Source organism: Pristiophorus japonicus, chromosome 7 (assembly GCF_044704955.1).
Source record: "Pristiophorus japonicus isolate sPriJap1 chromosome 7, sPriJap1.hap1, whole genome shotgun sequence".
Classification (NCBI taxonomy): domain Eukaryota; kingdom Metazoa; phylum Chordata; class Chondrichthyes; family Pristiophoridae; genus Pristiophorus; species Pristiophorus japonicus.
Window position 1 is genome coordinate 160,230,134 of NC_091983.1, and position 25,023 is coordinate 160,255,156.

General features: G+C 44.8%; 1 protein-coding gene and 1 pseudogene across 1 annotated transcript in view; both read right to left on the reverse strand.

Moving 5' to 3' along the window:
• The window catches only part of slc35d3 (solute carrier family 35 member D3), a 96,156-nt gene that overhangs the window by 26,445 nt on the left and 44,688 nt on the right, over nt 1-25,023 (reverse strand). The window lies entirely within an intron of this gene.
• LOC139266650 (chromobox protein homolog 1-like) lies at nt 1,607-10,401 on the reverse strand (annotated as a pseudogene).

The window sequence follows — 25,023 nt, forward strand, 5'->3', positions numbered from 1 at the left end:
CACGCCATAATCGTTTGAAAATAGTTGGCAGCGGTCTCCCTCCCACAACCAGAGGATGTCCACCTCCTCTCCACTGCATGGACTAAAGCCTCAGCAGCCTCCATTGAGAAACGCCTGGCATGCTGCCTGGCCTCCTGATGCTCCATCTCTGCAGAAGTGCCAGAAGTCGGGCAGATCATTTGCGCATGCGCGGAGTAAACTTCCGCGCCCTGAAATAACGTCTGCGCCCAGGATAAACAAATGCACAAAATGCCGCCTCTTTTAATGCCGCAATTTTCGGCTTGGGCGCACAAAGGCTGTTGTGTAACACCTGATTTAACAACCCCAATCATGGATCCTCATTTTTTGCCGAAATTTCCAGCTGAAGGCGCAAACTTTTTTCAGGTGGTATCGAGACCGCCCCGCCACAATTAGCGCCCCGAAATCGGGAAAGCCGAAAATCCAGCCCAAAGTACTCTGGCCAAGGACCATCCTAAGTGGAGGAGGAGCATCCAGGAGGGCGCTGAGCACCTCGAGTCTCGTCGCCGAGAGCATGCAGAAAGCAAGCGCAGGCAGTGGAAGGAGCATACGGCAAACCAGTCTCCCCACCCACCCTTTCCTTCAACGACTGTGTGTCCCACTTGTGACAGAGACTGTAATTCCCGTATTGGACTGTTCAGTCACCTGAAAACTCACTTTTAGAGTGGAAGCAAGTCTTCCTCGACTTCGAGGGACTGCCTATGATGATGATATACATATTCATCACCTCCTTGACTTTGTATGTAATGTTCAAAAAGCCATTTACCTTTTTATGGCTTTCTCTATGTGTGATTTTTAAAAGATCGCTCTTGGAACATAGGAACCAGAGTAAGCCATTCAGCCCCTCAAGTCTGTTCCACCTTTCAATTAGATCATGGCTGATCTATATTTTAACTCCATCTATCCACCTTGCTTCCATAATCCATAATACCCTTAGCTAATAAAAATCTATCAATCTCAGTTTTGACATTTTCAATTGACCCCTAGCCTCAACAGCTTTTTGGAGGAGAGAATTCTAGATTTCCATTGCCTTTTGTATGAAGAAGTGCTGTCTGACATCACCCCTGAACGGCCTAGCTCTAAATTTAAAGCTATGCCCCTTGTTCTGGACTCCCCCACCAGAGGAAATAGTTTCCCTCTATCTACTCTTTTGATCATCTTATAAACCTTAATTAGATCACCTCTTAATCTTCAACATTCAAGGAAATATAAACCTAGTTTATGCAACATGTCCTCATAATTTGACCCTTTTGGTCTTGGTGTGTCAGCTATGGCTCAGTGGGTAGCACTCTCACCTGAGCCAGAAGGTTGTAGGTTCAAGTCCCACTCCAGAGACTTGAGCACAAAATTCTAGGCTGACACTCCAATGCAGTACTGTGGGAGTGTTGCACTGTCAGAGGTGCCGTCTTTCAGATGAGACATGAAACCAAGTCTGCTCTCTTGGGTGGATGTAAAAGATCCCTTCGCAATATTTCAAAGAAGAGCAGAGGAGTTATCCCTGGTGTCCTGGCCAATATTTATCCCTCAATTAACATGAATACACTCAAAATTTCTCCACAACATCTTCTACTTTAACTGTATGCTACAGTTAATTTTCCTCATCATCTGTGGAATAGGAATGCCATGTCAGTCTCTCTTCATAAAATGCACTCACAATTTGTGGACACTTAACATTGCCTTCCTTGGATGGAACCAGATCTTCGTCATTGGAATCCTTCCATTTCATTAGAAACATCAATTCGCTGCTCGAGTCAGTTGTGCCAATGATGCATTCTGGTCCTCATCATCATCATAGGCAGTCCCTCAAATCGAGGATGACTTGCTTCCATGTCAAAAACTTCACAGGTGTTTCAATGAAGGACCTAAAATTCCATGTCCCGAACTGAATCTTGAAGGGTGAAAGATGCCTGTGTATAGATTCTGGTCCTGACCCCCTTGCAAAACCTCTTGGTTGGTTGTCGTTTGGATCCTTTTTTTTTTGGCTTGTTTTCTTCACTCATTTTCAGAGACAGATTTTCTTTTGAATCCATCAGTACATCCCAATGCTTTCCCTCAGCCAGACCTCTGTTTTCTCACCACCTCACCAAAGGGCGCTGCTCAGCGCCGAGCTTATGGTTCACATCCCGCTGTAGGCAACTAGGCTCATACAGCAGAGCCTGGTCTCCAGTCGTCTTGGACCCCCTTGCCACTGGACCAAGACCTTGCTCTGCTAAGCCCGTGTGGTTGCCGGTGTGCAACGGCCACCCCACGTTAAAAGAACGCACACTTCCACCCTTCAAAATGAAGTTCGGGACCTGAACGTTCCTTGGTGGCCTTTTGGGAATCCAGAAACTCCTGGATCAACTCTGGGCAATCCAAATTGCCATCTGGCTGCCATGTATTGTCAGCATCTGTAAAATCTTTCCATTTCAAAAGGTATTCAACCCTTCCTTGTATGACTCATCTGTTTAACATTCTTTCAACAATTTATGCTTCATTCATCCAAACAACGGCACCTCTGATGGTGCAACACTCCCTCAAAGCACGAGCCCAGATTTTTACGTTCAAGTCTCTAGAGAAGAACTTGACCCCCAGAATCGTCTGACTAAGAGGCAAGAGTGCTACCAACTGAGCCACAACTGACACTTGACTATTCCATTGCTCTCCTGGACAGCCTCCCTTCTTCCATCCTACATAAACTTGAGCTCATCCTGAACTCTGCTGCCCATATCCTAACTTGCAACAGTCCAATTCTCCCATCAACCCTATACATTGGCTCCTGGCCCAGCAATGCCTTAAATTTAAAATTCCATCCTTGTATTCAAATTTCTCCATGGCCTCGGCTCTCCCTGTCTAGGTAATCATCACCAGCCCTACAGCCATCCAAGATCCTCCAATAAGAACATAAGAAAGAGGAGCAGGAGTAGGCCATACGGCCCATCGAGCCTGCTCCGCCATTTAATACGATCATGGCTGATCCGATCATGGACTCAGGTCCACTTCCCTGCCTGCCCCCCATAATCCCTTATTCCCTTATTGGTTAAGAAACTGTCTATCTCTGTCTTAAATCTACTCAATGACTCAGCTTCCACAGCTCTCTGAGGCAGCGAATTCTACAGATTCACAACCCGCTGAGAGAAGAAATTCCTCCTCATCTCAGTTTTAAATGGGCAGCCCCTTATTCTAAGATTATACTCCCTAGTTCTAATCTCTCCTATCAGTGGAAACATCCTCTCTGCATCCACCTTGTCAAGCCCCCTCATAATCAAAGGGCCGAATGGCCTACTCCTGCACCTATTTTCTATGTTTTCTATGTTTCGATAAGATTTTTCGGAATTTCAATGAGTAGAGGCCCAACCTACTCAACCTTTCCTCATGTCAACCCCTCATCTCTAGAATCAATCTAGTGAACCTTCTCTGAACTGCCTCCAAAGCAAGTATATCCTTTTGTAAATATGGAAACCAAAACTGCACGCAATATTCCAGGTGTGGCTTCACCAACACCCTGTATAACTGTAGCAAGACTTCTTTACTTTTATACTCCATCCCCTTTGCAATAAAGGCCAAGATTCCATTGGGCCTTCCTAATCACTTGCTGTACCTGCATACTAACTTTTTATGTTTCATGCACAAGTACCCCCAGGTCCCGCTGTGCTGCAGCACTTTGCAATTTTTCTCCATTTAAATAATAACTTGCTCTTTGATTTTTTTCTGCCACAGTGCATGACCTCACACTTTCCAACATTATACTCCATCTGCCAAATTTTTGTCCACTCACTTAGACTGCCTATGTCCTTTTGCAGATTTTTGTGTCCTCCTCACACATTGCTTTTCCTCCCATCTTTGTATCGTTAGCAAACTTGGCTACGTTACACTCGGTCCCTTCTTCCAAGTCATTAATATAGATTGTAAATAGTTGGGGTCCCAGCACTGATCCCTGCAGCACCCCACTAGTTACTGATTGCCAACCCAAGAATGGACCATTTATCCCGCCTCTCTGTTTTCCGTTAGTTAGCCCATCCTATATCCATGCTAATATATTACCCCCAACCTCGTGAACTTTTATCTTCTGCAGTAACCTTTTATGTGACACCTTGTCAAATGCCTTCTGGAAGTCCAAAAACCACATCCACTGGTTCCCCTTTATCCACCTTGTTTATTACATCCTCAAAGAATTCCATCAAATTTGTCAAACATGACTTCCCTTCATAAATCCATGCTGACTCTGCCTGACTGAATTTTGCTTTTCTAAATGTCCTGCTACTACTTCTTTAATAATGGACTCCAGCATTTTCCCAACCACAGATGTTAGGCTAACTGGTCTATAGTTTCCTCCTTTTTGTCTGCCTCCTTTTTTTAAATAGGGGTGTTACATTTGCGGTTTTCTATTCTGCTGGGACCTCCCCAGAATCCAAGGAATTTTGGTTGATGACAATGAATGCATCCACTATCTCTGCAGCCACTGTTTTTAAGACCCTAGGATGCAAGCCATCAAGTCCAGGGGATTTATCCGCCTTTAGTCCCATTATCTTACTGAGTACCACCTCCTTAGTGATTGTGAATGTGTTAAGTTCCTCCCCTGCTATAGCCCCTTGACTATCCACTGTTGGGATATTGTTAGTGTCCTCTACTGATACAAAATATTTGTTCAGAGTTTCTGCTATCTCTGTGTTCCCCATTACTAATTCCCTGGTTTTGTCCTCTAAGGGATCAACATTTACTTTAGCCACTCTTTTCCTTTTTATATACCTATAGAAACTCTTGCTATCTGTTTTTATATTTCATGCTAGTTTACTTTCATAGTCTATCTTCCCTTTCTTAATCATTTTTTTAGTCATTCTTTGCTGGCTTTTAAAAGCTTCCCAATCTTCTGTCCCCCCACTAGTTTTGGCCACTTTGTATGCCCTTGTTTTTAATTGGATACCGTCTTTTATTTCTTTAGTTAGCCACAGATGGCTATCTATTACACCCTTTCCTCCTCACTGGAATATATTTTTCTTGAGATTTGGAAATATCTCCTTAAATGTACGCCACTGTTCATCAACTGTCACACACTTTAATCCATTTTCCCAGTCCACTTTACCCAACTCTGCCCTCATAACTTTGTAGTCTCCATGAGGCCTCCAATTTTGGCCTCTCATGCATCCCTATTTCCTTTGCCCCACCATGCATTCAACTGTCTGAAGAAAGAACTTGTATTTATATAGTGCTTTTCATGACCTTAGGATGTCCCAAAGCATTTACAGCCAATCAATTACTTTTGAAGGATGTCCAAGGATGCTCTGATAATGACTCCACGAGGCAATGTGTTGTACTTGAACTGTAGTGATCTTTGTTCTTTATTGATGACTCCAGAGTGAGGATCACACCTGGTGGCCTGCCTTTTCTACTAGGCCTGGCACAGGTAACCTCCCACTGCTGTGCTCTCTGGTGGCACACCTTATTATAGTACAAACAGTAGCCATGTAGGATACATGACATCACTCTTCCCCCAAGCCTTTCGTGCAAATCGCCTCTGCATTGACTGTGCTCTGGGCTTAGCGCTATCTGGTTGACCCTTGGTGGGTCGTTTCAATCTTGGGTGAGTGGTTGGTGTTTCGTTGGTGGTGGCTGTTTGTGTGTCCCTGACCACTCCATTCTCTCCCCGCCCCACATATAGATTATGCCGGAGGCTCATTGCATTCATATACATTCAAGTCCAGAAAAACAAGTTTGCATTACATTTGTGGTTCAGTTGTGAGATAAGTACATTAGACTGGTGAGATGCCTTATCGATATGTACTGGGGATCGGTAACCGGTGTGTAAGGACAAGCTAGTTCCAGAATTGCTGGATGGTGTCCAGGCAGTCTGGTGGCGGCGCGGTGCCCAGTGCTGGCAGTGGGAACCCGGTTGGCTCAAGTTGTCTGGTTTCAGGGCTGTTGCCGTTGCTCCTAGCGTCGGGCAGGTTCACAGATGTCTGTGACCTCCCTGTCCTTTGTTTGCACCCTGGGTCACTGCTGCTCCCTGATGAGCTGTCGACTAGCAGTGCACTGGGAACGGTTGACTCACTTGCCTGGGCGTTGTTTGGTTTGGGATCCTGGCTGGTCCCGGTCCCCTTTGGGAGAACGGTTGCAGGTGACCCTTCGTTCCCGGGTATGGCCTTGGTGGCGATGAGGTCTGGGGGCTGCGCCTTAGCACAGTTTGCTCTTTCAGGCTTGTGGCGGTTGGTGCCATTGGATGCCTGACAGGCGGAGCCGATCAGGGGCAGGGTATCGATACCGATGCGGTTGCCCTCCTGAGATTACTTGCTCTGCAGCTTGTGTGTATTGGCTGCTTGTGGCCACACTCCATGGTGCATAACTCTCATCCCAGGCGCGCAGGTCACAGCGTTGGGTAGCTCGCAAGACCTGTGTGCTCCCGATGGATATTTGCCCACTGCATTGGCTGTATGCAGTTGAAATCCTACGTCGTTTCATTACTTATTGTGAGTAACCTGCAGCTCCGATCGTGATCGCACGACTTTTCCTTGCTCAATGCATGTACACATCTCTGATCATCAATTACACGTTTTACATGATCGCAATCGCGCGACTTTTCCTTGCTTATTGCACGTACACAATTCTGATCATCAGGTACACATTTTACATGATCGCAATTGCGTGCTTTTCCTTGCTTATTGCATGTACACAACTCTGATAGAAACATAGAAACATAGAAAATATGTGCAGGAGTAGGCCATTCGGCCCTTCTAGCCTGCACCGCCATTCAATGAGTTCATGGCTGAACATTCAACTTCAGTATCCCATTCCTGCTTTCTCGCCATACCCCTTGATCCCCCTAGTAGTAAGGACCTCATCTAACTCCTTTTTGAATATATTTAGTGAATTGGCCTCAACAACTTTCTGTGGTAGAGAATTCCACAGGTTCACCACTCTCTGGGTTACTTCTAACTCACAGTTGCTATTACATTGCTTGAGTGTGTGGAACTGTCAAGAACATACATAAGAATTAGAAACAGGAGTAGGCCATCTAGCCCCTCGAGCCTGCTCCGCCATTCAATAAGATCATGGCTGATCTGGTCGTGGACTCAGCTCCACTTACCCGCCCTCTCCCCGTAACCCTTAATTCCCTTATTGGTTAAAAATCTATCTATCTTTGACTAGAAAACATTCAATGAGCTAGCCTTGGGCAGAGAATTCCACAGATTCACAACCCTCTGGGAGAAGAAATTCTTTCTCAACTCGGTTTTAAATTGGCTCCTCCGTATTTTGAGGCTGTGCCCCCTAGTTCTAGTCTCCCCTACCAATGGAAACAACCTCTCTGCCTCTATCTTGTCTATCCCTTTCATGATTTTAAATGTTTCTATCAGATCACCCCTCATCCTTCTGAACTCCAAGGAGTAAAGACCCAGTCTACTCAATCTATCATCATAAGGTAACCCCCTCATTTCTGGAATCAGCCTAGTGAATCGTCTCTGTACCCCTTCCAAAGCTAGTATATCCTTCCTTAAGTAAGGTGACCAAAACTGCACGCAGTACTCCAGGTGCGGCCTTACCAATACCTTATACAGTTGCAGCAAGACCTCCCTGCTTTTGTACTCCATCCCTCTCGCAATGAAGGCCAACATTCCATTTGCCTTCCTGATTACCTGCTGCACCTGCAAACTAACCTTTTGGGATTCGTGCACAAGGACCCCCAGGTCCCTCTGCACCACAGCATGTTGTAATTTCTCCCCATTCAAATAATATTCCCTTTTACTGTTTTTTTTCCCCCAAGGTGGATGACCTCACACTTTCCGACATTGTATTCCATCTGCCAAACCTTAGCCCATTCGCTTAACCTATCCAAATCTCCTTACAGCCTCTCTGAGTCCTCTACACAACCCGCTTTCCCACTAATCTTAGTGTCATCTGCAAATTTTGTTGCACTACACTCTGTCCCCTCTTCTAGGTCATCTATGTATATTGTAAACAGTTGTGGTCCCAGCACTGATCCCTGTGGCACACCACTAACCACTGATTTCCAACCGGAAAAGGACCCATTTATCCCGACTCTCTGCTTTCTGTTCGCCAGCCAATTCTCTATCCATGCTAATACATTTCCTCTGACTCCGCGTACCTTTATCTTCTGCAGTAACCTTTTGTGTGGCACCTTATCGAATGCCTTTTGGAAATCTAAATACACCACATCCATCGGTACACCTCTATCCACCATGCTCGTTATATCCTCAAAGAATTCCAGTAAGTTAGTTAAACATGATTTCCCTTTCATGAATCCATGCTGCGTCTGCTTGATTGCACTATTCCTATCTAGATGTCCCGCTATTTCTTCCTTAATGATAGTTTCAAGCATTTTCCCCACTACAGATGTTAAACTAACCGGCCTATAGTTACCTGCCTTTTGCCTGCCCCCTTTTTTAAACAGAGGCGTTACATTAGCTGCTTTCCAATCCGCTGGTACCTCCCCAGAGTCCAGAGAATTTTGGTAGATTATAACGAATGCATCTGCTATAACTTCCGCCATCTCTTTTAATACCCTGGGATACATTTCATCAGGACCAGGGGACTTGTCTACCTTCAGTCCCATTAGCCTGTCCAGCACTACCCCCCCTAGTGATAGTGATTGTCTCAAGGTCCTCCCTTCCCACATTCCTGTGGCCTGCAAATTTTGGCATGGTTTTTGTGTCTTCCACTGTGAAGACAGAAGCAAAATAATTGTTTATGGTCTCAGCCATTTCCACATTTCCCATTATTAAATCCCCCTTTTCATCTTCTAAGGGACCAACATTTACTTTAGTCACTCTTTTCCGTTTTATATATCTGTAAAAGCTTTTACTATCTGTTTTTATGTTTTGCGCAAGTTTACCTTTTTTAGTCATTCTTTGCTGTTGCTTAAAATTTTCCCAATCCTCTAGTTTCCCACTAACCTTGGCCACCTTATACGCATTGGTCTTTGATTTGATACTTTCCTTTATTTCCTTGGTTATCCACGGCTGGTTATCACTTCTCTTGCCGCCCTTCTTTTTCACTGGAATATATTTTTGTTGCGCACTATGAAAGAGCTCCTTAAAAGTCCTCTACTGTTCCTCAATTGTGCCACCATTTAGTCCTTGTTTCCAGTCTACTTTAGCCAACTCTGCCCTCATCCCACTGTAGTCCCCTTTGTTTAAGCATAGTACGCTCGTTTCTGACACAACTTCCTCATCCTCAATCTGTATTACAAATTCAACCATATTGTGATCACTCATTCCGAGAGGATCTTTTACGAGGAGATCGTTTATTTTTCCTGTCTCATTACACAGGACCAGATCTAAGATGGCTTGCTCCCTTGTAGGTTCTGTTACATACTGTTCTAAGAAACAATCCCGTATGCATTCTATGAATTCCTCCTCCAGGCTACCCCGTGCGATTTGATTTGACCAATCGATATGTAGGTTAAAATCCCCCATGACTACTGCCGTTCCTTTTTCACATGCCTCCATTATTCCCTTGATTATTGCCCGCCCCACCGTGAAATTATTATTTGGGGGCCTATAAACTACGCCGACCAGTGACTTTTCCCCCTTACTATCTCTAATCTCCACCCACAATGATTCAACATTTTGTTCATTGGAGCCAATATCATCCCTCACAACTGCCCTGATATCATCTTTTATTAACAGAGCTACCCCACCTCCTTTCCCTTCTTGCCTATCTTTCTGAATCGTCAGATACCCCTGTATGTTTAATTCCCAGTCTTGGCCACCTTGCAACCATGTTTGTGTAATGGCCACCAAATCATACCCATTTGTGATGATTTGTGCCGTCAACTCATTTACTTTATTTCGAATGCTGCGTGCATTTAGGTAGAGTGTTTTCATCCTAGTTTTTAAACCATGATTTTTAATTTTGACTCCTCCTGCAGCCCTTTTATATTCAGTGGCCCTTTTTGTTTCTTGCCTTTGGTTTCTCTGCCCTCCACTTTTACTCATCTCTTTTCTGTCTTTTGTTTTTGTCTCCTTTTTGTTTCCCTCTGTCTCCCTGTATTGGTTCCCATCCCCCTGCCATATTAGTTTAACTCCTCATCAACAGCACTAGCAAACACTCCCCCGAGGACATTGGTTCCGGTCCTGCCCAAGTGCAGACCGTCTGGTTTGTACTGGTCCCACCTCCCCCAGAACCGGTTCCAATGCCCCACGAATTTGAATCCCTCCCTGCTGCACCACTGCTCAAGCCACGTATTTATCCTGCGATTCCTACTCTGACTAGCACGTGGCACTGGTAGCAATCCCGAGATTACTACTTTTGAGGTCCTACTTTTTAATTTAGCTCCTAGCTCCTTAAATTCGTCTCGTAGGACCTCATCCCTTTTTTTTAACCTGTGTTGTTGGTACCAATGTGCACCACGACAACTGGCTGTTCTCCCTCCCTTTTTAGAATGTCCTGCACTCGCTCAGAGACATCCTTGACCCTTGCACCAGGGAGGCAACATACCATCCTGGAGTCTCGATTGCGGCCGCAGAAACGCCTATCTATTCCCCTTATGATTGAATCCCCTATCACTATCGCTCTCCCACTCTTTTTTTTTTTATGCCCTCCTGTACAACAGAGCCAGCCATGGTGCCATGAACTTGGCTGCTGCTGCTCTCCCCTGATGAGTCATTTCCCTCAACAGCACTCAAAGCAGTGTATCTGTTTTGCAGGGGGATGACCAGATGGGACCCCTGCACTACCTTCTTTGTACTACTCTTCCTGCTGGTTTTCCATTCCCTAGCTGGCTGTGGATCCTTCTCATGCGGGAAGACCAACTCACTACACGTGCCACTTATGTCATTCTCAGCATCGTGGATGCTCCAGAGTGAATCCACCCTCGGCTCCAATTCCGCAACGTGGTCCGTCAGGAGATGGAGGCGGATACACTTCTCACACACGTAGTCGTCAGGGACACCAGAAGTGTCCCTGAGTTCCCACATGGTACAGGAGGAGCATATCACGTGACCGAGCTCTCCTGCCATGCCTTAACCCTTAGATACACTTAAATTGGTAATAACAATGTTACAGTTTACTTACTGATATAAAAAGAAAAAGAAAAGCTACTCACCAATCACCAGCCAATCACTTACCCCATTGGCTGTGACGTCACCTTTTGATTCCTTTCTACTTCTTTTTTGCTTTCTCTCCTGCTGTAGCCTTTTATAGGCCGCTCCGATGCTGCTCCCGCCTCTCACCAACCCTGTCCCGTTAAGTGTGGTGGGTTGCAGGCCCCCTTTAAGAGAACCTTGTTTTCTTTACCCCAATCCTCGTCTCTGTTTGGTGCCACGTGTTGCTCCATCAGCGCTGTACCTCGTGGTCTGGCCGCCGCCATCTTTTTCTTCAGTGCATCACCTCGTGGTTCGGGCGCCATCTTTCCTCCATCTACGATGTCAACTGCGGTGATCCTTTTCTCCCCAGATTCTGCCACCGAAGCTGGGGAGTCTCCTTTGGATCCAATTTTCTTCCTCTGGGGTCCTGGAAAGTGCGCTCAGATTGTCCCAGCTGGATCATCTCCACGCTGTCGTGCTGAGCGGTCTGTGCCTCGGATGCTGTGCTGGTCTGTTCTCTGGTGCCGCATCCAACCTCAGGTGAGGGCTTACTTTGCCTCTGAATGCAGAGGATGTCGATCGCTGGAGGGATGAAGTCTTCCCACTTCCAATGGATCTTCTCCATCCACCTTCTTCCGAGTAGCATTGGTCCATCACCTGCAACAATCCACAGAGGTAACTTGTGCACTGCGCCATCATGGGGTACCTTTACATCCGCACTACCAACGCCTGGGATAAGTTCATTGGTGTAGGTGCGCAGCTTTGCCTGAACCGGGACCAACTTGGGTCATTCAGCCTGATTGTTCCATAGCCTCTCAAAGGCTTCTTGATTCACTATTGACTGGCTCACCCCCATGTCCACTTCCATGAAGACTGGAACGCCATCTATCTCTACTTCTATCCTCAACAGGGAACATTCAGTGGTGCAGTCCAGCCTCTAAAAGGCGCCACTCTGCACAGTATTTGCCGGGTTTGAGTCCTGAGGATAAGTCAGCTGTCTGGAACCACAGGTCAAGGTCATGAATGCCTGGCTCACAGAGATGGCCTTCTGCAGTGTCATTGTGATATCTGCCAACAGTAGCTTATGAAGAAGGCCCTCATGGCCGATTCCAATGACAAAAATGTCTCTCAGCACTTCAGTGAGGTGGCCGCCGAAATCCACACCGTGCCACCAGCCTCCTGAGGTCTGCAGATTTCCTGGCCTTCGGGCCGTCGGTGTGTGTAGAACCGGTGTCTGACTGTGTGGATGCTCTCCATGGGCTTGAGTTGCTCATGGATCAGGGTTACGAGTTCCTCGTACGTTTTGGTCATTGTCTTTGCTGGTGCCAGCAAGTCCCTGACGAGGCCATAGACGGTGGGCCCACAACTGGTTAGCAGGATTGCTCTGCACTTATCAGCCAGTGTGGCCGGGTTGTCTCCTGCCAGGTCGTTTGCTGTGAAGAAATGGTCGAGCCTCTCCACAAAGGCGTCCCAATCATCACCATCGGCGAACTGCTGCAACGTACCAAGGGTGGACATTTTCGCGTGAAAGTCCGTAATCTCCTCGCCAATTGTTATGTCCCAGGATGCTCTGATAATGACTCCACGAGTAAATGTATTGTACTTGAACTGTAGTGACATTAGTCCTTTATTGATAACTCCAGAGTGAGGATCACATCTGGTGGCCTGTCTTTTATACTAGGCCAGGCACACCTGTACAGGTAACCTGCAAGTCTCCCACTGCTGTGCCCTCTGATGGCACACCTTATGATAGTACAAACAGTAGCCATGTAGGATACATGACAGTAGTCACTGTGGTAATGTAGGAAACGCGGCAGCAAATTTGCGCACAGTAAGGTCCCAAAAGACAGAATGTGAAAAATGACCAGATAATCTGTTTTACTGTCATGGGATATTTTACATCTACCTGCGAGGGCAGGCACAGCCTCATTTTAATGTCTCATTGAAAGACAGCACCTCCATCAGTGCAGCACTCCCTCAGTACCAATGTTCCCATTAAGCTGCGCAGATACACGACCTCGCAACAGCCTGGAGGTTCCGTGCAGGCCGGTCACCAGCTTTTGAATGGAAGAATCGTGCATGGACAGAAATGTGAATGGGCCATGCAGCCCGTTAAAGGGGCCATGCACCCAAAAAAAAATTAGAGAGAACATTGCTCAGTACTGCACTGGAGTGTCAGCCTAGATTTTGTGCCCAAATCCCTGACTCAGGTTAGCACTGAGCCACGGCCAGTGGGTACTGCTTGACTTATTGGCTTCCCTCTGTTATTGCTATTCCATGTTCAAAATCCATTATACACTGTCTGAAAGAACCATACACTATACATTCAAAGGGAGTTACAGTAAAATTATACCTCCCACCTCCCAAATACCTAATTCTAGCTAGGTTGGACTCCAGGGCAGGCAGGGACTATGCTTACCAACCCTTTTGACAGTTAACGGTAGCTCGCAGTTTCGGGGTTTGCTGGATGTGGTAGGGTCTGCTTGCCGTACCCCGAACATCGGAGAAGACTTCTTGCTGCGCAATCTTCAGTTGGGTTGAGTCCGCTGATGCGGTAAGGTGCATTTTGGATCTGTGAGGTAAGTACCCGTTTTCTTTGGCTAGAAATAGGTTTCTACAGTCTGTTAGGTAATGTTTTACCCATTGGTAGGTCAGGATTAGGTTGTAGAATGGAGATTAACGAGGATGCTGCCTGGAATGGAGAATCTTAGTTATGAGGACAGATTGGATAGGCTGTGTTTGTTCTCATTGGAACAGAGGAGGTTGAGAGGAGACCTTATTGAGGGTACAAAATATTGAGGGATCTGGACATAGTGGATAGTAAGGGCCTATTTCCATTGGTGGAGGGATCTATTACGAGGAGGCATAGTTTTAAGGTGGTTGGTGGAAGGTTTAGAGGGGATTTGAGGGGGAGGCTTCTTTACGTAGAGGGTTGTGGGGATCTGGAACTTGATGCCTGGAAAAGTGGTGGAAGCAGAAACCCTCACCATTTTTAAGAGATGGTTGGATGGGCACTAAAAGAGCAGTAACCTGCAGGGTTATGGACCTAGAGCTGGTAATTGGAATTAGACTGGATGACCTTTTGCTGGATGGTGCAGATATTATAGTAAGTACTGCAGGGAATAGAATACGGCCAGGGTGATCTCCTGGACTCGTTTCAATCGCCTGAATGGGTCAGAGAGGAATTTTCCTAGATTTTTTTTCTCCCTAAATTGGCCTGCGTTTTTATCTGGTTTTTGCCTCTCCCAGGAGATCACATGGCTCCAGTTGGGGTGGAGTGTAGAATGTTTCAGTATAAGGGGTGTCGCAGTTGTGTGAGACGGGCTGATTTGGGCTGGGTGCTCTTTGCATTTCCGTCATTGTTCATAGGCTTATATGTAACCTTTAGGGCTGCTGACCAAGAGCTGTGCGGCTCTTTGTCGGCCGGCATGGACATGATGGGCCGAAATGGCCTCCTTCTGCGCTGTAACAATTCACATAAGTAGAATTTCTGTTTTCCTGATGCAAGGTGTACACCATTTCTTTGCTGCTCAATACTATTACCAACTTAGCTATTGAGGAGCCTGGAGATGCGTTGTGTAATGGTAGCTGGGTTATATCTGCTTTTTTGCTAATTTGAATAAAAGTTAGAATCATAGAATGGGTACAGCACGAAAGAAGGCCATTTGGCCCATCGAGCCCGTGCCAATTCTCAGCTAGTCCCACTCCCCCGCCCGTTCCCTGCAGGTTACTGCTCTTTTAGTGCCCATCCAACCATCTCTTAAAAATGGTGAGGGTTTCTGCTTCCACCACTCTTCCAGGCAGCAAGTTCCAGATCCCCACAACTCTCTACGTAAAGAAGCCTGCTCCTCAAATCCCCTCTAAACCTTCCACCAACCACCTTAAAACTATGCCCCTCGTAATAGATCCCTCCACCAATGGAAATAGGCCCTTACTATCCACTATGTCCAGACCCCTCAATATTTTGTACACCTCAATAAGGTCTCCTCTCAACCTCCTCTGTTCCAATGAGAACAAACCCAGCCTATCCAATCTGTCCTCATAACTAAGATTCTGCATTCCAGGCAGCATCCTAGTTAATCTCCTTTGCACCCTCTCAAGTGCAATCACGTCCTTCCTATAATACGGTGACCAGAACTGCACGCAGTACTCCAGCTATGGCCTAACCAAAGTATTATACAATTTAAGCATAACCTCCGTACTCTTATATTCTATGCCTTAGCCAATAAAGGCAAGCATTCCGTATTATTTCTTAACCACCTTATCCACCTGGCCTGCTACTTTCAGGGATCTATGGACAAGCACTCCAAGGTCCCTTTGTTCCTCTACACTATTAAGTGACCTACCGCTTAATGTGTATACCCTTTCCTTATTAGCCCTCTCAAAGTGCATCACCTCACACTTCTCTGAATTAAATTCCATTTGCCACTGCTCTGCCCACCTGACCAGTAAATTGATATCCTCCTGCAGCCCATGATTTTTCTCTTCATTATCAACCACACAGCCAATTTTAGTGTCGTCTGCAAACTTCTTAATCATACTCCCTATATTCAAATCTAAATTGTCGATATATACACAATAAGCAAGGGACCCAGTACTGAGCTCTGCTGAACCCCACTGGAAACATCCTTTCAGTCACAAAAACATCCATCAACCATTACCCTTTGTTTCCTGCCTCCAAGCCAATTTTGGATCCAACTTGCCACTTTACCCTATATCCCATGGGCTTTAACCTTCATGACCAATCTACCATGTGGGACCTTATCAAAAGCCTTGCTAAAGTCCATATATACTACATCGTACACACTACCCTCATCGACCCTCTTGGCTACCTCCTCAAAAAATTCAGTCAGGTTAGTCAAACACGATCTTCCCTTAACAAATCCGTGCTGACTGTCCCTAATTAATCCTTGCCTTTCCAAATGTAGATTTATCCTGTCTTTCAGGATTTTTTCTAATAATTTTCCCACCACTGAGGTTAGTCTGACAGGCCTATAATTACTCGGCCTATCCCTTTCTCCCTTCTTAAACAAGGGTACTACAATAGCAGTCCTCCAATCCTCCGGCACCATGCCCAGATCCAAAGAGGACTGGAAAATGATGGTCAAGGCCTCTGCTATTTCCTCTTTTACTTCACTCAACAGCCTGGGATGCATTGCATCCGGGCCTGGGGACTAATCTACTTTCAAAGCTGCTAAACCCCTTAATACTTCCTCTCTCACTATATTTATTTCATCCAGAATATCACACTCCTCCTCTATAGCAGTATTTGCATTGCCCCTTTCCTTTGTGAAAACAAATGCAAAATATTTGTTAAGAACCCTGCCAACATCTTCCACTTCTACACAATGATTACCCTCATGGTCTCTAATAGGCCCTACCCTTTCTTTAGTTACCCTCTTACTCATAATATATTTATAGAACATCTTGGGGTTTTCCTTAATTTTACTGGCCAAGAATTTCTTGTGCTCTCTCTTAGCATTCCTAATATGCTTTTTAATGTTGCTTCTTAACTTTCTATATTCCTCTAAAAATTCTATAGTATTTAGCCGTTGATATATGACATAAGCGTCCCTTTTTTTCTTAATCCTCCCCTGTAAGTCGCTAGACATCCAGGGGGCTCTAGAATTATTTTCCCCAGCCTTTTTCTTTAAGGACACATGTTTGACCTGAGCCTTCCAGATCTTGTAGGATTCACAAAATCCTGGGACCCCTACTCAATGGACATGTGTCTGGAATTTAAAAGGGAACTGTGTTAGACTTTTGGAGGAGAAATGTGGACAGAAATATCTCACTATTAGGCACCTTTGGACTAAACTAGGGCCTTTTAGATTGAATTTGGACATTTTAAATTGTATGCTGGGTCTGCATAGGGCTGCTAACCCACCTGAGAGGCAGGCCCCAAGGAGACAATAGCAGTCTAACAAAAGCCCACTTACCAGGGACCCAAATACACACACATTTTAATAGTTCTTAAAACCCTGGCATCAGCAAAACACACAATGGACAGTATCAAGACCTGATTACATTCGAACAGCACCATTCGAAAACCCCATCAACACCTTTGGGAATCTTGTTTCATGTTAATGCTCACCAAAATTCTCTCAAAGGGATCAGATTAGAGTTGATCAGCCTGCCAAAATCACACAAAAGCAGTCATCAAAAATCAATTGTGCACTCAGGTATAACTGGGGGCCTTGGTGGTGACTTTTTGGGCTGGTGGATACTGTTGGGCTGAGGAAACACTTTTTGAAGAAACGGACCCGAGGACACTCTGGAAAAACACTTGGACTCTGGGTTCTTTGACTCTGGCTTTGAAACATCTAACGTGCCACACAAGGTTACCGCAACAAGAACCACCTAACAAGAAGCCTCAGAGTCACTGAAAAACCAACAATCATCCAGCGCTGACTCAAGGAAAAAACTTATTTACCATCAAAACGTCGACCAGTGCTAATACCGAAGACACCGCAACCAGCCAAAGAATCCACAAGATTGAGGAGATAGAAAGCAGTGTGCAACTGGTCTAAATTGTGGAGAAATCCTTTGGTGAGCATAGTCCCTGCAATTTCAGAGCCTAACTTAGTTAGTGTAGTGGTGGAAGATAGTTTTTTTTTCACTGCATAACCTCTGTACCCGTTGCGAATACGTTTTTCCCTTTTTTCTGTACATTTTGTTATATGCTATTAAGTTAATTAGTGTGGTGTGCTATTTTCTAAATAAAATATTTGTTCTTGCACCAAACAGTTGTCTGTCTACATCTACCACATCCCCTAAATAATTCAAAGCCCTAGAACCAGGGAATGGGACGATTTGAATCGTCAAGGTCAGAAAAGGCTGACAAACCCACCACCCCCTACAATCTCCTCCTTGAATGCCTCCCACTGTTCCGACACTGATTTACCCACAAGTAGCTGTTTCCAATCCACTATGGCCAAATCACTCCTTAACTTAGCAAAATTAGCTTTTCCCCAATTTGGAACTTTTATTCCAGGCCTACCCTTGTCCTTATCCATAACCAACTTGAATCTGACTTAATTAAGGTCACTGGCACCCAAGTACTCTCCCACTAATACCCCTTCAACCTGCCCAACTTCATTCCCCAAAACTAAATCCAAGACCGCCCCCTCTCGTGTTGGACTTGCTACATACTGACTAAAAAAGTTCTCTTGAATGCATTTCAAGAATTCCACACCTTCTATACCCTTCACACTAAATTTGTCCCAATCAATATTTGGATAGTTAAAATCCCCTACTATTACTACCCTACGGTTTTTGGAATTCACAGCAATTTGCCTACATATTTGCTCTTCTATCTCCCTCCCACTATTTGGGGGTCTATAATACACGGCCAGCAGTGTGATCGCCCCTTTTTCATTTTTCAGTTTGACCCATATGGCCTCATTTGATGATCTCTCTAACATATCATCCCTCCTCACTGCTGTAATAGTTTCTTTAATCAGTACCGCCACCCCCACCCCCTTTTTAACCCCTCCTCTATCTTGTTTAAAAATCCTGGAGCCGGGAATATTGATCTGCCAAACCTGCCCCTCTTTCAGCCATGTTTCTGTAATTACTATTATGTCATACTTCCAAGTGTCTACCTGTGCTCTTAGCTCATCCTCCTTATTCGCTATACTCCTTGCATTAAAGTATATACCATTCAGCACAGGAAGACCTCCTTGCTTACTACTTACTAAGCCCTGTTTCCTCTGTCTTACAGAATCACTTTCTAGATTCTTGCTTTACTTCCCTCCCTTTTGAATTTGTTCTCAGGTTACAATCCCCCTGCCAAGCCAGTTTAAACTCTTCCCCAACAGCACTAGCAAAACTCCCTGTGAGGATATTGGTCCCAGCGCTGTTGAGGTTCAACCCGTCTGGTTTGTACAGGTCCCATCTCCCCCAGAAGCGGTCCCATGGCCTCAAGAACTTAAAGCCCTCCCTCCTACACCAACTTTCCAGCCACGTATTCAACCTCTCTATCCTTTTATTCTTATACTCATTAGTACGTGGCACTGGTAGAAACCTGGAGATTTCTACCTTTGAGGTCCTACCCGTTAATTTTCTTCCTAGCTCCCTGAATTCTTCCTGTAGGACCTCATCCCTCATTTTACCTATGTCGTTTTTCCTGATATGGACCACGACCTCTAGCTGTTTACCCTCCCCGCCCCCCCCGCCACTTCCCCCCAGGATGACCTGCGTCCGCTCTATGACACCCTTGACCCTGGCACCAGGGAAGCACAAAACCATTCGGGTGTCACGTCTACGGCCACAAAAACGCCTGTCTGTTCCCCTAACTATAGAATCCCCTATCACTAGGGCTCTTTTATTCTGTCCCTCCCCCTATGCAGCTGTGCCACCCATGGTGCCTTGGAATTGGCTCTGGCTGCACTCCCCAGAGGCACCATCGGCCTTACTGATACTCAGAAATGAATATCTGTTTGAAAGCGAGATGGACCCACGGGGGGACTCCTGCGCTACCTGCCTAGCACACTTACTACGTCTAGTGATCACCCACTTCCCCTCTACGTGCACACCTTTAAGCTGCGGGGTGACCACCTCCTGAAATGTGCTATCCACGTAGCTCTCAGCCTCTGATACAGCATAGAAGGAGGCCATTTGGTTGAGCTACCCAATTAATCCCACTCCTCTGCTCTTTCCCCATAGCTTTGTAAATTTGTTCCCTTCAAGTATTTATCAAATTCTCTTTTTGAATGTTATTATTGAATTTGCTTCACCACCCTTTCAAGCAGTGGTTTTGAGATGTTCCAGATGAACAGCTTATAAACTCGAGAAAAAAGGGCAGGAAAAGATAAAAAGAGAGGTCTGTGACTGGGTGGAATGCAGGAGATGATTAAATGGCATAAAAAAGAACATTATTTAAATGGAGAGAGGTTACAAAATACTGCGGTACAGGGGGATATGGGGTTTCTTGTACATGAAACACAAAAAGTTAGCATGCAGGTACGGCAAATAATTAAGAAGACAAATGGAATGTTGACCTTTATTGCAAGGGGGATGGAGTATTAAAGTAGGGAAGTCCTACAACTGTACAAGGTATTGGTGAGACCACACCTGGAGTACTGTATACAGTTTTGATCTCCTTATTTAAGGAAGGATATACTTGCATTGAGGCAGTTCAGAGAAGGTTCACGAGGTTGATTCCTGAGATGAAGGAGTTGTCTTATGAAGAAAGGTTGAGCAGGTTGGGTCTATACTCATTGGAGTTTAAAAGAATGAGAGGTGATCTTATTGAAATGAATGAGATTCTAAGGGGGCTTAACAGGGTTAGATACAGAGAGGATGTAACCCCTTGTTGGGGAATCTAGAACTAGGGGGCATAGTTTCAGAATAAGGGGTCGCCCATTTAAAATGGAGATGAGGAGGAATTTCCTCTCTCAGGGTCATGAATCTGTGGAATTCTCTGCCCCAGAGAGCTGTGGAGGCCGGGTCATTGAATATATTTAAGGTGGAGATAGACAGATAAGGGAATCAAGGATTATGGGGAGCGGGCAGGGAAGTGGAATTGAGGCCAAGATCAGATCAGCCATGATCTTGCTGAATGGCGGAACAGGCTCGAAGGGCCAAATATCCTACTTGTGCTATTTTTTATGTTCTTATATTCAGTACATTCCAGATCACAAGCCGTTTTACAAAAAACTGTTTCCTCTGATTTGTTTGCCATTTACCTTAAATCTGTGTCCTTTGGTGAACGACCCTTCTACCACTGGCAACAGTTTCTCTATCAAAACCATTCATGATTTTGAACACCTCTATTAAGTCTCCTCTTAACCTTCTCTGCTCTAAGGAGAACCACCCCAGCTTCTCAGTCTCTCCACATAACTGAAGTTCCTCATCCCTGGTACCATTCAAGTAAATCTCTTCTGCACCCTTTCCAAGGCCTTGACATCTTTCCTAAAGGTTGGTGCCAAACCTGTATTTTATAAAGATTTAGCATAACTTCCTTGCTATTGTACTCTATTCCTCTATTAATAAAGCCAAGGATCCCATATGTTTTTTTTTTAACAGCAGTGTGTCCTTCCACCTTTAAAGATTAGTGTACATATGCCCCCAGGTCTCTCTGTTCCTGTACCCCCTTTAAAATCAGGGTCACACCCACAATCACTCGTACAACGAGTTCCCAATCCTAATCACTTCATAGTGGTGAGGTGTCTAGCAGAGACTTCCCCATGTGCAGGAAGAATTGGAGGAAGTGTCATTGTGTCCAGCCGCTCCCATCCATTCAGAGCAGCATTGACCAAGCTCTGCAATCAGGCCATCCTTTCATCTTATCGTCTCAGATGGTGCCAGATGTAGGGAGATTAGAGAAAAAGAGATGAATAGTTGAAAAGTACAAATGGCTCATCGTCGTCATGCCACCTCAAGCGAAACTAAGAGTGAAATGGCTGATATCAGCCTAGGGCATAAAATTGCAGTTCCAGCCACTCTGTGTTAATATAGCAAAGGAGGAAGTTCTTGATATTGTTGGGGATGAGCCAAACCTTTTAATACAGCTACAATATGCATGAATGGTGTAAATACAGATTTTGAATCCAGCCTTGATATTAAGCTACTGGAGTGAGTGGTGCTGAACTGTACTGTGTAAGGTTAGAAATCTTCAGAAAAACACAGAAGGAGTCCATGAACTAAAATTTGATTAATACAAGCTTTTGGAATTTAATACAAGTTTTTGGAATTAAACTGGACAATGGGAGCAAAAAGGCACCTGCCTTAGGGCAGGTGATGACTCACCCCAATTAAGAACATTCTGTGGTCAGGAACCAAAACTGACTTTATGTATAACAACAATGGAGTTGTTACATGAGGCCCTGGACTTGATTGACCAGGGTGGGGAAAACAAGCTCACTGGAGACGTCAAGTCTGCAAAAGGACCGGACAACAAAGGAATCACCACAAGTGCACATTTTGGAGAACGAGGTGTTAAGATGGGGAGTCATTTTGAGTCTCGCAGACTCCATGTGCAAATTGGAAACAGAAGAGTCCATTATTGCAGTCAATCAACCAGGATCACCACAAAGCAATGTATCGATACAATCACTTTATCAGAAACCGCAGTGGTGGGAGATCAAAACCTGGATATAACTATGTGAGCTAGAAGCAGCTCAGAAGGGGTGCGCAAACAGATGGACACAGAAGGACATGTAAGAAGAAATGGAACGTACACGAAAGGAGCAGCACTGCAGAGAACGACCAGAAAAATAACCAACCGGTCATGGAACCAAAGACCACGAACTTACAAGCTACAACCAGGAAGGGTGATTGTATGTCTCGAGTCGATTTCCCTCAGAAGTCTATTTCTGTAGTTTTGATTCGTTTTTCTGCATAATAAAACTTACACTGGGTTAAGCCTAAATTTTGTGCCACATGTTGTCCTTTTCCCCTATAAATTCCGAGGTCAAAGAATCAGGGTAGAGTGTAAAACAAATACACGCCCTACAACTGGGCTCTGTTCACTTGCTTTAAGATCATGGCCCTATTTCTGTTATGAATATATAACACATGAAAAAGGACAAGAAGAGACCAACTAGTCCAGACAGCCTGCCCCATCCAGACATGGTCCAGTGCATGTGCACCATCAACCCACTCCCCAATTGCACAACGTCCTGTGAGATGCAAAAAGAAAACAGAGAAAAAAACCTTAGGCTGGGAGGTTCCTCTCTGGCCCCCAAAGGAAATCAAACAAACTCTTGCTGTAATTGATAATATTAATCACTGCTAATACCCTGTCTACCTTTAAAAGCTCAAGGTGACATGTTCTCTTAGGGACTTGTTCACCTGCCTTATGAGGACCTGTACGGAATCTAAACTCACCACACATTCTGGCAATCTGCTTCAGAGGGCAGTAACTCTGTGTTAAAAGAAGCATTTCCTGACATTTTGTTTTCTTACTTGGTACTGAGTTCTCCTCTTTATACCTAGCTCAAATAACCCAGCCATCCAAAGAGAATCTATTCCTTTCATAATTTTAAAGGCCTCAATCATATCCCCCCAAAGTCTATGGTTATCGAATTAAAAAAGCCCCAGTTCCCTGAGTCTGTCCTAATACTTAACCATTTTGAGGCTAGTTATCAGTCTACTGACCCTCCTCTGGACATTTTCTAGGACCTTGATATTCCCAGCTATGTTGGAGACCCAAAACTGGGCACAATTCTCAAGATGGGGCATACCAGTGTCTTATAAAATGTAAATATTGCATTTCTGTTTTTTAATTTCATTCTGCAAGCTATAAATCCTAACACACAATTCGCCTGTGTGCTGGATAAGAAATAACAATAAAGGAAATTAAAATCCCGAGAAATGTATAACAGGCTCTTGAATCGATATCGCAGGTTTTACACTATCGCCCAAAGTCAAAATTACACCACATATCTCTTCGAATGGCTGCTTCATCTCATCCATTCAGATAGTCTGTTCCAGCTCCTAAACTACAGCTGCTCCCTCAGGTTTTATGTGCCAGCCAGAACTTAAGTAGAGCATTTAATGAGAAAATGGGAAATATCCAATTCTACTTTGTGCATCTGTCCTGAATTGTCAGGCTGTCTCAGTATTAATTTCATTACTTCTAAAAGATGTTTCTGGGAGCCTGATACTCTTTGTGAACCAGATAAGAACAATAATGACATTTATCGTACCAAACTCTTGAGACTTTTTTTAACTGTGCTTTTCCATAAAACATATGCTTGGGTTCAGTGGCATTCATCTCAAAGTTCAGAGGGAGACTAGGGAGGAGATTTGTGAGGTATTGACAATCATTATGAGGAACTTAGTGTACACTGTGGAGGTACCAGTACATTGGAAACAAGCTAATGTTGTGTCAGTATTCAAAAAGGGCAATAAAACAGACTCAGAACTACAGATCTATTAGTCTTAATTCAATTACATGTAATAAAAAAGGAATCAAATATCAGAGTAAACTTAGAGATTACCTGTACAATAACAACCTAGTAAACAGCATTCAAGATGGCTTTAGACGGAAAATTCTGCTTGATCAAACCGCTTGATTTCTTTGAAGAAGTGACAGCCGAAATGGACTATGGTGAATACTATAGTGTTTTTAGCCATCCAAAATCCATTTGGTAAAGTTCCACAGAAAGAAATCTATTATTTAAGTTGTGGGGCTTCAGGGTTAACCTTGGTAATGGATAAGAAATTGGCTGAAGGGCAGAAAACAATGGGGGAGAAAGTGGACTTCGCTGCACATGTTTTTCAGTTGCAGAATCGGAGCAAAAAGCAGCCATTTCCCAGTGCTGTCTCCCGTGCCCCAATGGTGCCTGCAATACAGCCAATGCCATATTGCGTCAGGCTATTGCAGGCCTCCCTGGTATTTGCCTGACATAGGTGTTAAGCCCCCTGCTTATGTTAATGAGGGGCCTAATGCCTGTTTCAGTAACTCTCCCGGAAATTCTTCAGGACTGGACATGCTCCACTCAGGGTTTTTGAACTGTTCAACGGCCTAACCAGCAGTCCTTAAAAGGGCCGGTGGAGATCACCACCAAAAAAGTATTTTCTTTTCAACTTACCTTCATCTGGACTTACCTGAGGGCTGCTGCAAGTAATGCAGCCAGTCCAAATTGGTTCTCTTCAATCCGGTGAGCTGTCACTGGTGCCTGATTACCAGCCGTAACTCACAGAAATATGCTAACAAGGCTCAATGGCCCATTTTGATCAAGCTCTGGACCTCCAGCTTCCAGCATAGTTCCAGTGTGCCAGTCATGCTGCATCTGGAAACAGGTGGAAATGTATTTCGAGCCCACAGGATACTGGTTAGAGTCATTGGGGTAGGGGGGAGTTCTTTATGGGGTGCTCCAGGACGCAGTGTTGGATCCACTACTATTTTTAATTTACATTAATGTCTTGGACTCAGAAGCTAAATATAAATTGTCAAATTTGTTGGCAATACCAAACTAGGAGGGGCAGTATCATTGGAGGAGGGAGCTCAGAACATACAGAAATGATTGAACGTGCT